Consider the following 13056-nt stretch of genomic DNA (forward strand, 5'->3'; position numbering starts at 1 on the left):
GGGGGTGATCTTGGGGAACCTTCCCCTACATCCAGGTCCGTGTCTTCGGTGAGGGACTCTGGAGGAGAGTCCAAGTGCCTCCTTTTACACACATGCTTGTGGGGAGGCTCCTCAAGGGGACTATCTGGGGAGGTCTCGCAAGTGTGTTGTTCCAAGGCCGGAACATCCTGGGGCACTACAGCTACGGGATGTCCCTGAAAGGGCAAGATGGTCGGACATGCACTGAAGGCCAGGGGTTCTGGACAGACTCCAAAGACCAAATGGTCAGAGGCCTCGACCCTGCGAGAACCCTATCCACCACGTCGAATGTCGAAGGGGAATGGACCTCCTGGGCCGAATTAGAAAAAGCTGTTCCCCCCTGATCTGACCGGAGAGTCAGAGCCGAGCCTCTAGGAGCAGAGACGCCGAGGGTAATAATTCTCTCAGATAAGTTCGGAGCAGAGAGCACTCCCTCGGATCTGACCCCAAGGCTACGGCTCAGAGAGCTCGAATCCAATCTAGTCAGATCCGACACTCAAGACACTGGCCAGCATTGAGGTACAGGGTATCATCAGCACAGACCCCTCAACTCATACCATCCTCAGATCCAACAACTTCAGAACCGCAGGTCGGATTGGAGAAGGAGTGATAGGTCTTAAAAACTGAATCAAAAACAAAAAATTCATTAAAAATCTAAATGCTGGTGACCACTCATCGTCATAAGATGGTAGAGTTTTTCAGAATTAAAGGTGTTTATCCATACTATAGTGATCTAGTTTTCTCACCTCATTTTAGCAATGCATTAAACTATCAACTAGAATCCAGAGTCTTAAAGTTATTTTAAATAAGTTAAAAAATAACATCTGCCACAAGGTTGGAATATAGCACTTCATATTCCTTGCTGCTGCTCCACTTAAATTGGCTGCTCCACTTAAATTGGCTATCAGATGTGTTCATATTTACTCTTCCAGAGAGTTTGGTTATCTAGACAACTGCTAAAAAAAATGGGTAAATGTCCCTCTAGCATACAGCAAGGGCATTTGCTCATACCCAGAGCAATGTAATTTAAAATAAAAGCTCATGTACCAAAGTGCAAGTTGGAGAGAATCCAGCAGGTACAGTTGTGCAAGTAAACTTCCCATAAAGTAAAGCTGTGTACACTTACCGTAAATGTAGATGTTGAGTGTATTCACTGTTGCAGTCATCACATTTGGGTTATCTGCTTGCAGTAGCCCCCAGTCGGACTGATTATCAACGTTTTGGGTCCTGCGTCGGTTACTGTCTTCATCTTCCATGACGTCAGGTAGTCAGGGGTATAAAGCATGCAGCAGATGCCATTACATCAGTTTTTCTTGCGCCAGATGTCAGGTGCCCCCCTAATGGGAAGCAATTAAATATATACATGCAAGGTTATACCGCCAACAAAAAAACAAATACACCAAAAAGCTTTTAAGCATAGTAAAGGAGAATACAGGTAAAGCCAAAAGAAGTCAGTGGGCTGGAGGGAGGGTAACCAGGACTGCAACAGTGAATACACTCGAACATCTACATTTATGGTAAGTGTACACAACTGTACTATGTTCTTCGTGTTTCAGTGTTGCAGTCATTACATTTGGGTAGATTCCCAAAGTTAAGGATTGGAGGAGGAATTCAGATAGCATTAGGACCAGCTATAAGGCCCTGCAAGACTGCAGTGGCAAGGATTTAGAGAAAATTGACAAATGGTAATGCTTGGTGAAAGTATGTACAGAACTCCAGGTAGCAGCTTCTAGGATGCCCCTGGTAGGGACACCTCTGAGAAAGGCTGAAGAGGTAGATGCAGCCCTGGTTGAATGCGGTCTAATCCCCTTGTGGGATAGGTTTGCCATGGTGCTTACAGCAGAAATGAATGCAATGAATATCCATTTAGAAATGGTTTGCTTTGAAATAGCCTTCCCCTCTGCCCCTGCAGCAAATGCCACCAGCAGTTGTTAAGATTTCCTTTGAGGTTTAGTCCTGTCCAAGTAAAATCTAAGTGGTCTGTGCACATCTAAGGAGTGCAGTATCCATTACCCTTTGTTCTGTGGATTAGAAAAGAAGGCTGGCAAATGAACGTATTGATTAAGAGCCCCACTGGGTACTAACATGGGCATAAAGGAGGGATTGGTCTGGAGGGATACCCTGTCCGCATGAATGATGATGAAAGGCTCCACTGTCATAAGGGCCTGTAATTCAGATACCCTTCTTGCTGAAGTGATTGCTAAAAGGAAGGCTGTTTTCCAAGAATGGAATTTTAACTCTGCACTTTCAGTTGGCTCAAGAGGAGGAAGAGTGAGTTTTTCCAATACAAAGTTAAGGTCCCAGACTGGAGTTGGGGCTCTCCTGGGAGGTCTTGCATTTTTGGCCCCTCTTAAGAACTGCTTGAGCAGTGGATGAGAGAAGAGGGGTGGTTCTGTGTTGTACTGAGCTGAAATGGCAGAGACATGAAATTTGGAGGAAAAAGAAAGGCCCTTGTGAAGCATCTCATTTAAATATTGAAGAATCTAAGGTAAACTGGGCACTGCTGTGCCCATCTCGAGTGTGGTTCCAGGCACAGGCTCTTCCATTTTTCAGCATAAGATTTTCTAGTACTAGGCCTCCTTGCCTCCAAAATGACATCCAACACTTGTTTACTGAGGGATGGTAATGGAGAGGTTAGGTAATTAGCCAGGCTGCCAGGTTCAAGGTTTGAAGCTGTGGGTGCAGAATCTGGCTCTCCTCCTGTGACAGCAGGGTGAGGGTCTGAGGCAGGTGCCATGGAGCCAGCAGTGACAAACTGTGCAAGAGGGGGTATCAGTGTTGGCGTGGCCAGTCTGGTGCAATAAGTATCGTCCTTGGTTTGTCCGGTTTGATCTTTAGTAGTACTTTGGAGAGAAGAAGCAGAGGAGGAAATGCATAAACTGAGAGACTTTTCCAGCTGAAGGACAGAGCATCCACTTTCCAAGCTTGTTTGTGGCGAGTCCTTGTGCAGAATTTGTCCAATTGCAAAACAGGTCTAAATCTGGGCTCCCCCATTTTTTTATAAACATGTTGAAAGTCTTTGGTTCTAGTTTCCACTTGTGTGGGCCCATGAGAGGTTTGCTTAGTTCGTCTGCCAGTGTATTTAGTTTTCCTGGCAGGAATTGAGCCTGTAGATGCACTTGGTAGTTCAAGGCTGTGTTCCACAGAGCCAAGGCTAGTCTGCAGAGGGGGTATATGAATGGGTACCTCCCTGCTTGTTTATGTACCACATAACCGTGGTGTTGTCAGTCTTTACCATTAATTGTCCTGGAAGAATGTGGTCCTTGAAGGCTGTCAGAGCATTCTGTACAGCTAACATTTCTTTTTGATTGATATGCAGGTGCATTTGACTTTGGTTCCATTTGCCCTGAATGCACTTCACTGCCAGGTGTGCCCCCCATGCATAGTTTAATGAGTCTGTTAGGGTTTGGGCGGCAGGGGGTAGAATGAATAATAGTCCCTTGTTTTGGTGGCAGGCCTCTGCCCACCAAAGGAACTAACTGTAGGCAAAGTATGATAGGAATCATTGTTTCTAGATCCTGAGAATGTTGACACCATAGGCTTTTTAGATACCATTGTAGTTTCCTCATATGCAGTCTTGCATATGGAATTAGTAGAATGCAGGAGACCATGAACCCCAGGGCTTGTAGTATTTGCCTTGCAGATAGTAGGGTTTTTGTGGCCATTAGTTTGAAGTAAGTTGTCAAATTAATTTGTTTCTCTGGCGTGAGGAAAGCCATCTGGGAAGTTGTGTTCAAGCTTGCTCCCAGGAATATAATTTGTTGACTGGGTACAATATGTGATTTATTTTAATTTATGGTGTACCCTAGACAAGTTAGCACCTTTTGCACAAATGCCAGATAATTCATAAGTATGTCCTGGCTTTCTGCTTGAATTAGACAATGTCCAGGTATGGGTATATTTGAATATGTCTTTGCCTGCAAAATGCAATGACTGGAGCTAGGCACTTTGTGAATACCCTGGGTGCAGTAGATAAGCCAAAGGGAAGTGCAGAGAACTGAGCGTGCATGTAGCCTGCTTTGAAGCATAGGTATCTTCTGCAAGATTACCTGATTGGGATGATCAGATAGGCTTCTTTTAAATCCAGTGTGGCCAACCAGGCATTCTTGCCTAGCATAGGAAGCAAATGATGAAGAGTTAGCATCTTGAATTTTGGAAATCACCAAAACGGTGCTTAGGATAAAAAGGTCCAGGATAGGACGACATGAGTTGTTTTTTCTGGGTAACAGTAAAAGTCTTTAGTAGAAACCTTGTCCCTTTTCCTCTTCTGCTACAGTTTGAATAGCCTTTATGCTTGAGAGAGATAATACTTGTTTTTGAGCCTCTGCCCACTGATTTGGGGGCAGATATGAACAACCGTTTTGGGTTGGTAATGTGTGGAAGTGAAATCTGTATCCTTTGGAAACTATATTTAAAACCCATTTATCCTGGGTAACGAGTTCCCAGTTTTTTGCCTGCAGAGCAATCTTTCCCCCTAAAGGAGCAGTCAGTTGAGAAGTGCTTGGAAGTTTTAAAGTTAAGTTATTGAGACAGCTTACCATAAGGGGGAGTCTTATTACTCCCTGATTTGGAAGTGGAAGCACCCCCACTGCTTAGTCCTGTGCATACCCTTGGACTGAAGCCTGGGTGTTATGCTGGTTCTGGGTTTGGACTGAGAAGGCCTGGAAGAGGCAGGAAAGGACCAATTCTTAGAGGGCCAATGCCTACTAAATCTTGGAGGCTGTACTTGTAGGAAATCTAACAGCTGTGCACAGATATAGCTTTTTCCTCCATCTTTTTAAGAACAACTTCTGCTTTGTTGCCAAACAGACGGTCCTGATTTAAGGGAGCATCCAGCAATTTAGCTTTAACATGATCTGGCAAAGATTGCTCCTTAAGCCAAGCATGCCTTCTAAGTACAGACCCAGTGACAGCAGCCCTGCATGATGCCTCTAGTGAATCAAAACCACACTGCAAAGTAGGTTTTCCAACCTGTTCAGCAGAATGCATTAAATCCTGTAAATCCTTACTTTCAGCAGTCAGGAAACATTTTCTGTTTAAGCAATCCAATAATATGTTGCTGATACTTTAACATATGAAACTGGCAGTTTAAGGCCCTAATGGCCAAGGTTGCAGAAGTGTATACCCTTCTTACCCCATCTATCCAGCGCCCTGGAATCTCTATCAGAGGGGGGTAGGATTTTTGGCAGTAGTAGCCTTAATGCCCTTGGGTCCCTGTGAAATGGTCTCAGAATCCACAGTAGGATTTTTAAGGAACTTGTGAGAGTCAGGAATCCTGTAATATCTATTAGGTTTTCTGGGAGAAGGAGGTAGAGTCAGGGGTCAAGCTAGATTCCGAAAAGGCATCAACAATGTCTAATACAGGAGGGATCGCTAAAGACCTGTGTTGGGGCAGGAGTAAGAAATCCCTCAACCTCTTTTTAGAATCAGAGTAATCCTAGCTTTACCAGCAAAAATGCTCCCTAAGAGTATGCAAAGTTTCAACAAAAGAGAAATCCTCTGGGGGGGAGCAGAGGGAACAGAGTCCTCTGCATCAGAATCCTCATAGGTAGATCAGGGTAAATCCTAGTCAGAGGAAACAAATTTCAGAATCCTGGTCAGAAGTATCATAAGCAAATTCAGTCATAGGTCTCTTGGGGGGGGGGGGGGGGGTTGGCTTCCCCTGATTAAAGTAATGAGGTCTCCAGCCAGTCTTGTTTTTAGGCATAGACGCCTGACCATGCGGTCTGGGCATCTGTTTTCTAGACATGGTTCGAGTTTTAGGCCTTGAAGAAGATGGCGTCTGTTTAATATGCAAGTCAGTAGGCCTGGATATACCCTCAGAAGCCAGTGCCTGCACAGCAGCTCCGGACTCATCCAAGGTAGAGACATCCGAGTTGAAGCATCTTGCGGCATACCGGACTCCGAATGTGTCTCAGTAGAGGCCTGCAAATCTGAAGTAGCGGGTATCAGGGGCTGTGAAAGCGCCTCACCGAGTACCGGCGAACTGGCGACTAGCCTGTCGGCAGCTTTGGACCTAGGTGGCTAGTCTCAGTCTATCTTTGCATTTTTTCAGAATGTGAGTAGTCGGATGGCTTACCGAAGACATATCTGGATAACTAAACCAAGTACCAAAATATTTAGAAGCGTAAATATACAGATGATGGATAGTTTAAATAAGGCACAAAACTGACAGCGAGGTATGTCGTGGTCAGAGCCTAGGCAAGGAATACAGTACGAATGAAAATCTTTATGAGGTATTTGCTTTCCACAAGAAATACAGTTACTGACTTTTACTGACATCGGTATACAGCAAGAAAAAGTTTCCCCAATGGGGCACTTAGCTTTAGTTGAATACTTTGGTTCCGAAACTCGAAAACGAAAATTTCAGGTGTCAGCCGACCGACATTTGCGAACTGCTTCTGCTTCGGGCACCGCACGGCAAGAAAGACTGATGTAATGGCATTGGCTGCATGCTTTATACCTCTGACTACCGGACGGCTCGAAGATGAGACAGCAACTGAAGCAGGACCCAAGACTTTGATAATCAGGCCGACAGAGCTAGTGCAAGCAGACAACCCAAATCTGATGACTGCAACAGTGAAACATGAACATCAGCAGTTGTTCAAGTGATCACTGCGGCAGTAGCCTTAGGTATGTGGGTTATATCCTGCCGAGAATATAACAGCTCACCAGCTTCCAAAGCTTCAGGGCACCTTCCACATGAACAGACTTGTCAACTAGCGCGAGCTGAACTGAATGAAAGAAAAATCTGGGTGCCATCCCCTTCAGAACTTTCATGTCAACAGAGAGGGGGAGGCTGAACCAAGAAAGGGCAGATTACCTTACCTACCTATGGGAGGTGGAAGCAGAAAAGTTCAGGAGGCTCTGGAGAAAGGTCCTAGCAAAGCCTGACCTGGACTTAAGTAAAGAATCAAGCTTATAGTGTGTTCTAAAGGTTTGTACAGAGAAACAAGTAGCGACGTCTAGAATTATTCTAGAACCCAATACCTTCCAAAAAGACATAGATGAAGCAAAGGCCTTGGCAGATCATGACCATGTCTGGCATAATGTTGTTAGGGTGAGCATAAACTTTAACAGCCACAGACAACCATTTGTAAAGTCTGTTTTGACAGGTTGTTCCTTCTTACCTTCACCAGACATGAGAAATTGATTCTAAGAGCTGAAAGATTTAGTTCTATGAAGACAGTACCTGAGCTGCCTGTGAGCATTTAAGATACTGAATATTCTCTCCCATTTTTACATTCAGAAAAGAAAACAGTGAGATGGATATTTTGGCTAATAGTAAACACTGACAACATTTTAGGCATAAAATGATTAGTTCTCAAAGAAACACTGTCCCTGTGAAAAACAAGATAGGGCTGATTCACCATAAGAGCTGGCAACTCAGATACTATTCTTGCAGAGGTCAGATAAATCAGTAAAACTGGTTTTCCATGTTAAGAACCTTAAGTCAGATTAGTCCATTCAAATGGAGCAAATATTAACTTCTGTAACACAAATTAAAATCCAAAGGAGGGGGCCATTGGTTTACATGGAGGTCTCCTGACATGAGATTGCACTGAAAGAGGGAGATTCACAGGCAGACATGCTGAAATGGATGATAAATGAACCCTAATAGAGGAATATGAAAGGCTATAGGATAGCAACTCGCATAAATATTGTAAAACTAGAGAACTAGACCTGAAGAGGTGCTGGTTATGTTGTCACCAAATAGAAAACCTTTTCCGTTTGCTAAAATATGATTTTCTAGTAGCAGGCTCTCGCCTCCATTAGTACCTACTGCACCTACTCAGTAAACAGGTGTCTAAAAGGAATTATGACCTATCACCCAGACATGTTAATTCATGTTGTGGTTTATCAACTCCTGTTCTTGGGCAACTAGACCCGGTGAGTGAAGAAGCTTCTGGTAACTGCCTCTGATCATGTCTAAAAGAAGGCAGAACCTACGGCTGCCTGGGCCAGAAAGGAGTATCCACCTTCCAAGGCTTTCTTGCATGGAGGCGTGGAACAGAACCTTGCCAGTTGATTGCTTAGTGAGAAGGCACGAGGTCTGCTTGAGGAACTCTCCAAAGATGGCTCAAATCCTGGAGAACACCCCCTTGTCTAGTGTCCATCTCTGAAGATCTGCCTTGGTCCTGCTCAGCTTGTCTACCACACAATTTTGCTCTAAACGGACTGTAGGATGCCTGTAGAGGATGACTGTGCTGTGGAAGCTACATCCCAAACCCAACATGGGAAGTCTAAAGGGGGTACAACCTGATTTCCCCTGCTGTTGATGTACCACATGACTGTGGTATTGCTTGTAACAACTTGAAGAGGTTCCAGGGACCAAAGACAATTCAGAGTTAAGTACCTTGATCAGGGCAAGCATATTTTTGATATTTGTGTTTACATCTGCCCTTGGTGTCCCACACACCTTGGACTTCTATCCCTCCTGAAACTGGTCTCCCAGTAAATTCAGAGATGTCTGTGGTAACTGACTGCTTTTAACAAGGCGGTAGAAAGGTCAAGACCTGGATTTAAGGATATCTGTTGTCTCCACCGAATGACTTTTCTGACAAACCCCAATACTGGGATTTGTAAAGAAAAGGTGTTGGACCAAAGACAATTCAGAGTTAAGTACCTTAATCAGGGCAAGCATATTTTTGATACTTGTGTTTACATCTGCCCTTGGTGTCCCACACACCTTGGACTTCTATCCCTCCTGAAACTGGTCTCCCAGTAAATTCAGAGATGTCTGTGGTAACTGACTGCTTTTAACAAGGCGGTAGAAAGGTCAAGACCTGGATTTAAGAATATCTGTTGTCTCCACCAAATGACTTTTCTGAGAAACCCCAATACTGGGATTTGTAAAGAAAAGGTGTTAGTGCTGGGACCAGAGAGACTTCAGATACCGCTATCATTGTCAGAGAGTCTTGCCAGGGGTATCAGGAGAATCACAGAAGCAATTAGACCTAAAATCATGAGCGAGATTCCCTTGTAATACCAAAGTTTGAGAGGAAACCCACAGAAATAGAGACAGAGATCTATTTTTCTTCTGGGAAAGAAAAAATCTTTGAGCTGAGGTGCCTGACATCCCAGGAACACAATTATGTGTGACAGAGTCAAAATTACTTCTAGATGTTCTCTTGAGTGAGAGATTTCTTATACATCCTGGAATCCCAAGGCACACATTACTGACACTGTGGAAGACTCTGTAAGGATAAGCAAGTCATCTAAATATGGAAAAATGTGGATATCCTGTAGCCTGCAATGAGCTGTAACTGGAGCTGGAGCTAGACATTTTGTGAACACACTGTGCTGTGGATAAGTCCACAGAGTAAGGCAAAGAACTAATCAGGTTTTGTTTCTGGATTAACACATGAAGTCTGGAGGAAAAGGGATGTGATAAGCATCTTTTAAGCCTAGTGTTGCCATAAACGTGAAGCTGGAAGAGGAGGTAACAGGTTTAGGGAACAAAAATCCAGAACTCCTCTCCAAGCATTTTCTTTCTTGGGCACTAAGAACATCCTTGAATAAAAACACTTCCCGGTTGGGAAGGAGGAACTGGTTCTATCACTCCTTGAAAGAGCATGTGATGGAAAAAACTGTGGAAACAAGAGTCTAATCTGGAGGATGAGGAATGACCCTCTGGAAAGAAGGAATTTCCTCCCACTGCCATATGTAACTGATGAATGATCTTCAAAGCCCACTTGACAAACTATCTGTTGCCGGAAAAACACTGAGATCCAGACCTTCCCAAAGGAAAAAGGGGCCAGGGTGGGAGGTCGTCACAAGGCCTCAAACAGTCAAACCTGGACTGAACTTTGGTTTGGGGCTTTTTTTTTGGAACCACCTTAAAAAGTTTACCTGTATTTTGAGTGTTTATTGGACGAGGAGTTAATGAAACTCTTAGAAAATTTGGAAAAAGAGGGTTGAAAAATGAGAAATTCCCCTTTTATTGCATTTTTTTTATCACATCTGCAGCAGAGGGGCCAAAACCTGAAAATCTCTAAAGGGGAATTTAAAATATATATTTTTTTTCATCTGGGAGGTTCCAAGTTTGCATCCATGCAAACCTCCTCAAAACAGTACCAGTGACCATGGCCTTGGAAGAACCACACACACACTAAACAATAATTAGTTACCTGTTCAGTAGAAGAAACTAAGTTGAAGTACATTTTTCCTCACAAAAAGAAACTGCTGATAAAAGAAACATTCAAACTTTCACAATTAGTCAGAACAAACCAACAAATGAGCCTTACAATTCAAAATTCAGAAAAATCAATGATGCAGAATTATACTTTCCTATACTTCATTTTTCCATCCTTAACAGAAAAGGTAAGACTGGAAATAACTAAACATTTAGCTGCAGTGGGATCAACTTAAGCTATAGCGACTGTCAGTCTTGGGAATACTGCACAAAATCTTAAGACTGAGGAACATTATACATCCTGTGGCCTTTTTTTATATACACACAGGCAGCTGGCTATTAGGAAAACTGCAGGCAGTAACACGCACATCATCTAAATCAGATAGCATAGGAGGAATGGGTGTAGGGTCTGGAAATTCCATATAAGAGTATTTTCTGAGGGACTGAGATCTCCCACCAAAAGCACTGCCACGTCTCAGAAAGAGCCACAACCCACAGGGGGATTAAGGAACTGAGTTCTCCTCAGAGTCTGAAATCAGAACTCTGAGGAGAAAACCCTTTATCTGTTCCTCAATCTTCCGGTTCAGATTCAGAATCTCAAATATCTTCAGGAAAAAACAACCCTCTTTCTTTTACCAGAAACTATCTTACAAGAAGGATCAATAGCCTGAATTAAACCCTGACCCAATAAACTACTCATCTTACAATAAGACTCCAAAGCAAAACTGCAGCCAAGGACAGGACCTCAAAGAGAAACATGTTCTGAAGACATCCCATGTAATTTTATGGGGAACAAAAGCGCTTAACATTTATTGTGGTTGTATCCAATAAAGAGAACTGTTTGTTTGAGGTCCTGTCCTTGGCTGCAATTTGTTTCTTTGGAGTCTTATTCTGTGGTTCTGGTTCCCTACTCTTGTCTTAGAATATTTGACTAGACACATGCATAGTTTTCTATTTCTTTTTGACAGAAAAAATGGGGCTAACCATGTTACTAATGGTAACAGCAATTTCCCCAGCGATAAACCAAGCATTCCAAAACAACTCTCCCAGGACCAACAAGAGTGGCTCTCCCTTATTCACTGAAGGGTCCTCCAACATCCTGGTCCATAGTGACTGTAGGTAGTACACCACAGGGATCCAGGGTAAAAGATGAGTGGTCACAGGCACAATTGGCCACAGCAAAATCACACCTGCAGCCGAGACAAACTGCTATCCAGCTATGGTGACAAAGGCTGTTTGCTCAATTTCTTTTTTGAGGCTGGAAAATGACAACTGTGGGACCAGTAGTTTGTTCCTTGGTCAAGCCAAAAATGGTGCCTCTTTCCAAGGCAAGACGAATAGGAAATGCCAGTAAAAAGTCTTTAAAAGTCATTTTTTTATTTAAATGTACAAGACACAGTAAAGCACTTTAAACAGTTTATTTTACCTTTTTGGGGGCTGGTAATTTCTCCACAGAAAACACTTTTTTCAGTTTTTCTATACAACTTTTAAACCAACAGGAAAAAAGACCACTTGAATTTAAAAGTATGCTACAGTCTTGTGAGTCTTAAAAGAGAACTGTTAGATTTAAAATAATTAAAAGGGAACTTACCTGTCCAGCAAATGAAAAGTACCAAACCAACAGCTGATCCCTGAAAGCCTTAGAGGAGAATACTTTTCAGCTGAAGTAAAGCTCTGAAGGGCTTGACACTCAAACTTGTCTTAGTCAGCTCAGCTCGAGCTGCCTGACAGTTTGGGGACTTGGAAAGTGCTCTAAAGCTTTGGAAGCTGATCAGCCATTATATCCCTGACAAAATATAACCCATACAGCTAAGGGTACTGCAAGAATAATAAACAGGATGAACATCCAGAGTTCGTGTCTTTTTCCTACAGGACTTCATCACCCAATTACAACCTGGCACAGGCAGGAGGGTATAACAGTGAAAAAGGCTTATCTACAGTAGTTGCAAAGGACAACAGGCAGTCATGTTACAACCTAAGAAACCTAGAAACCTGTGCTACTGCCTAGCAGTTGGCAAAAAAACATTAATGCCTCAGCTAAAGCGACATGCGTGCGCCACACACACACCATCCGCACGCACACATGCCACACAAACGCCACACACACACACTTTTCTATATGTAATGGTAATGAAACTACAGGAATAAAGCAACTGACATTTAGAAAAGGGCCCCACAAAATTTAAAGTCATAAAATAGTGCTACACTGTAGTAATTCCTTTTTGCAACTAATAAAGCACATTAACTATGTAACACTCTGGAGCAAAAAACAGATCCTCCCACTGCAGGCATGAGGAATAGCAAAAATCACTTTAATGTCCCTTCCTTTCCAGTAGCTGCTGTCACCTACATAAGATCCAGCAGGGTTTACTCACTGCAATGACCACTTTTACAGCTCAGAACAGTATGGGAGTGAAGCCTGTCAACAGCTGAAAGACTACAAGTTTAGATTACCAAAAGCCTGCAATTTAGCTACTTTCTTTGACTGTGAGCAATGTAAAACAGGCTTGGATAAACAAAAGGGTCAAGAAAGGAAAAACAGAAGCAGCCCTAACAGACAAGGTATGTAAGGTGACTGGAATTCTCACTACTGCCAGTGCATTTCAATAAAATAAAATTTTTGCATCTAACATGACTTGCATAAACAGGACTTGAAACAGATTTTTAAAGAATTGAAAACAGGAAAACAAAATCTCATTAGTAGGAGAGACTCCATGATGACTATTTTGTGGAAAAACACCAAACTTAGAAGCACTTAGAAGTGATTATGATGCACTAAAATAGCCCAGAAAACAAAGATTTAACTAAAATTGAGTTCTAAGGTGGGATTTTTCCTTTAATTAATGCTATCCATGGTCATTTCCTACAGAAAGTCATTGCTTTCAGATTCTGCTACCTTGTGT

General features: G+C 42.9%; 1 protein-coding gene across 1 annotated transcript in view; it reads right to left on the bottom strand.

Moving 5' to 3' along the window:
* The window catches only part of HDAC3 (histone deacetylase 3), a 1027013-nt gene that overhangs the window by 677942 nt on the left and 336015 nt on the right, over window positions 1-13056 (bottom strand). The window lies entirely within an intron of this gene.

Source organism: Protopterus annectens, chromosome 4.part0 (assembly GCF_019279795.1).
Source record: "Protopterus annectens isolate FY-2018-M chromosome 4.part0, PAN1.0, whole genome shotgun sequence".
NCBI classification, from domain to species: domain Eukaryota; kingdom Metazoa; phylum Chordata; order Ceratodontiformes; family Protopteridae; genus Protopterus; species Protopterus annectens.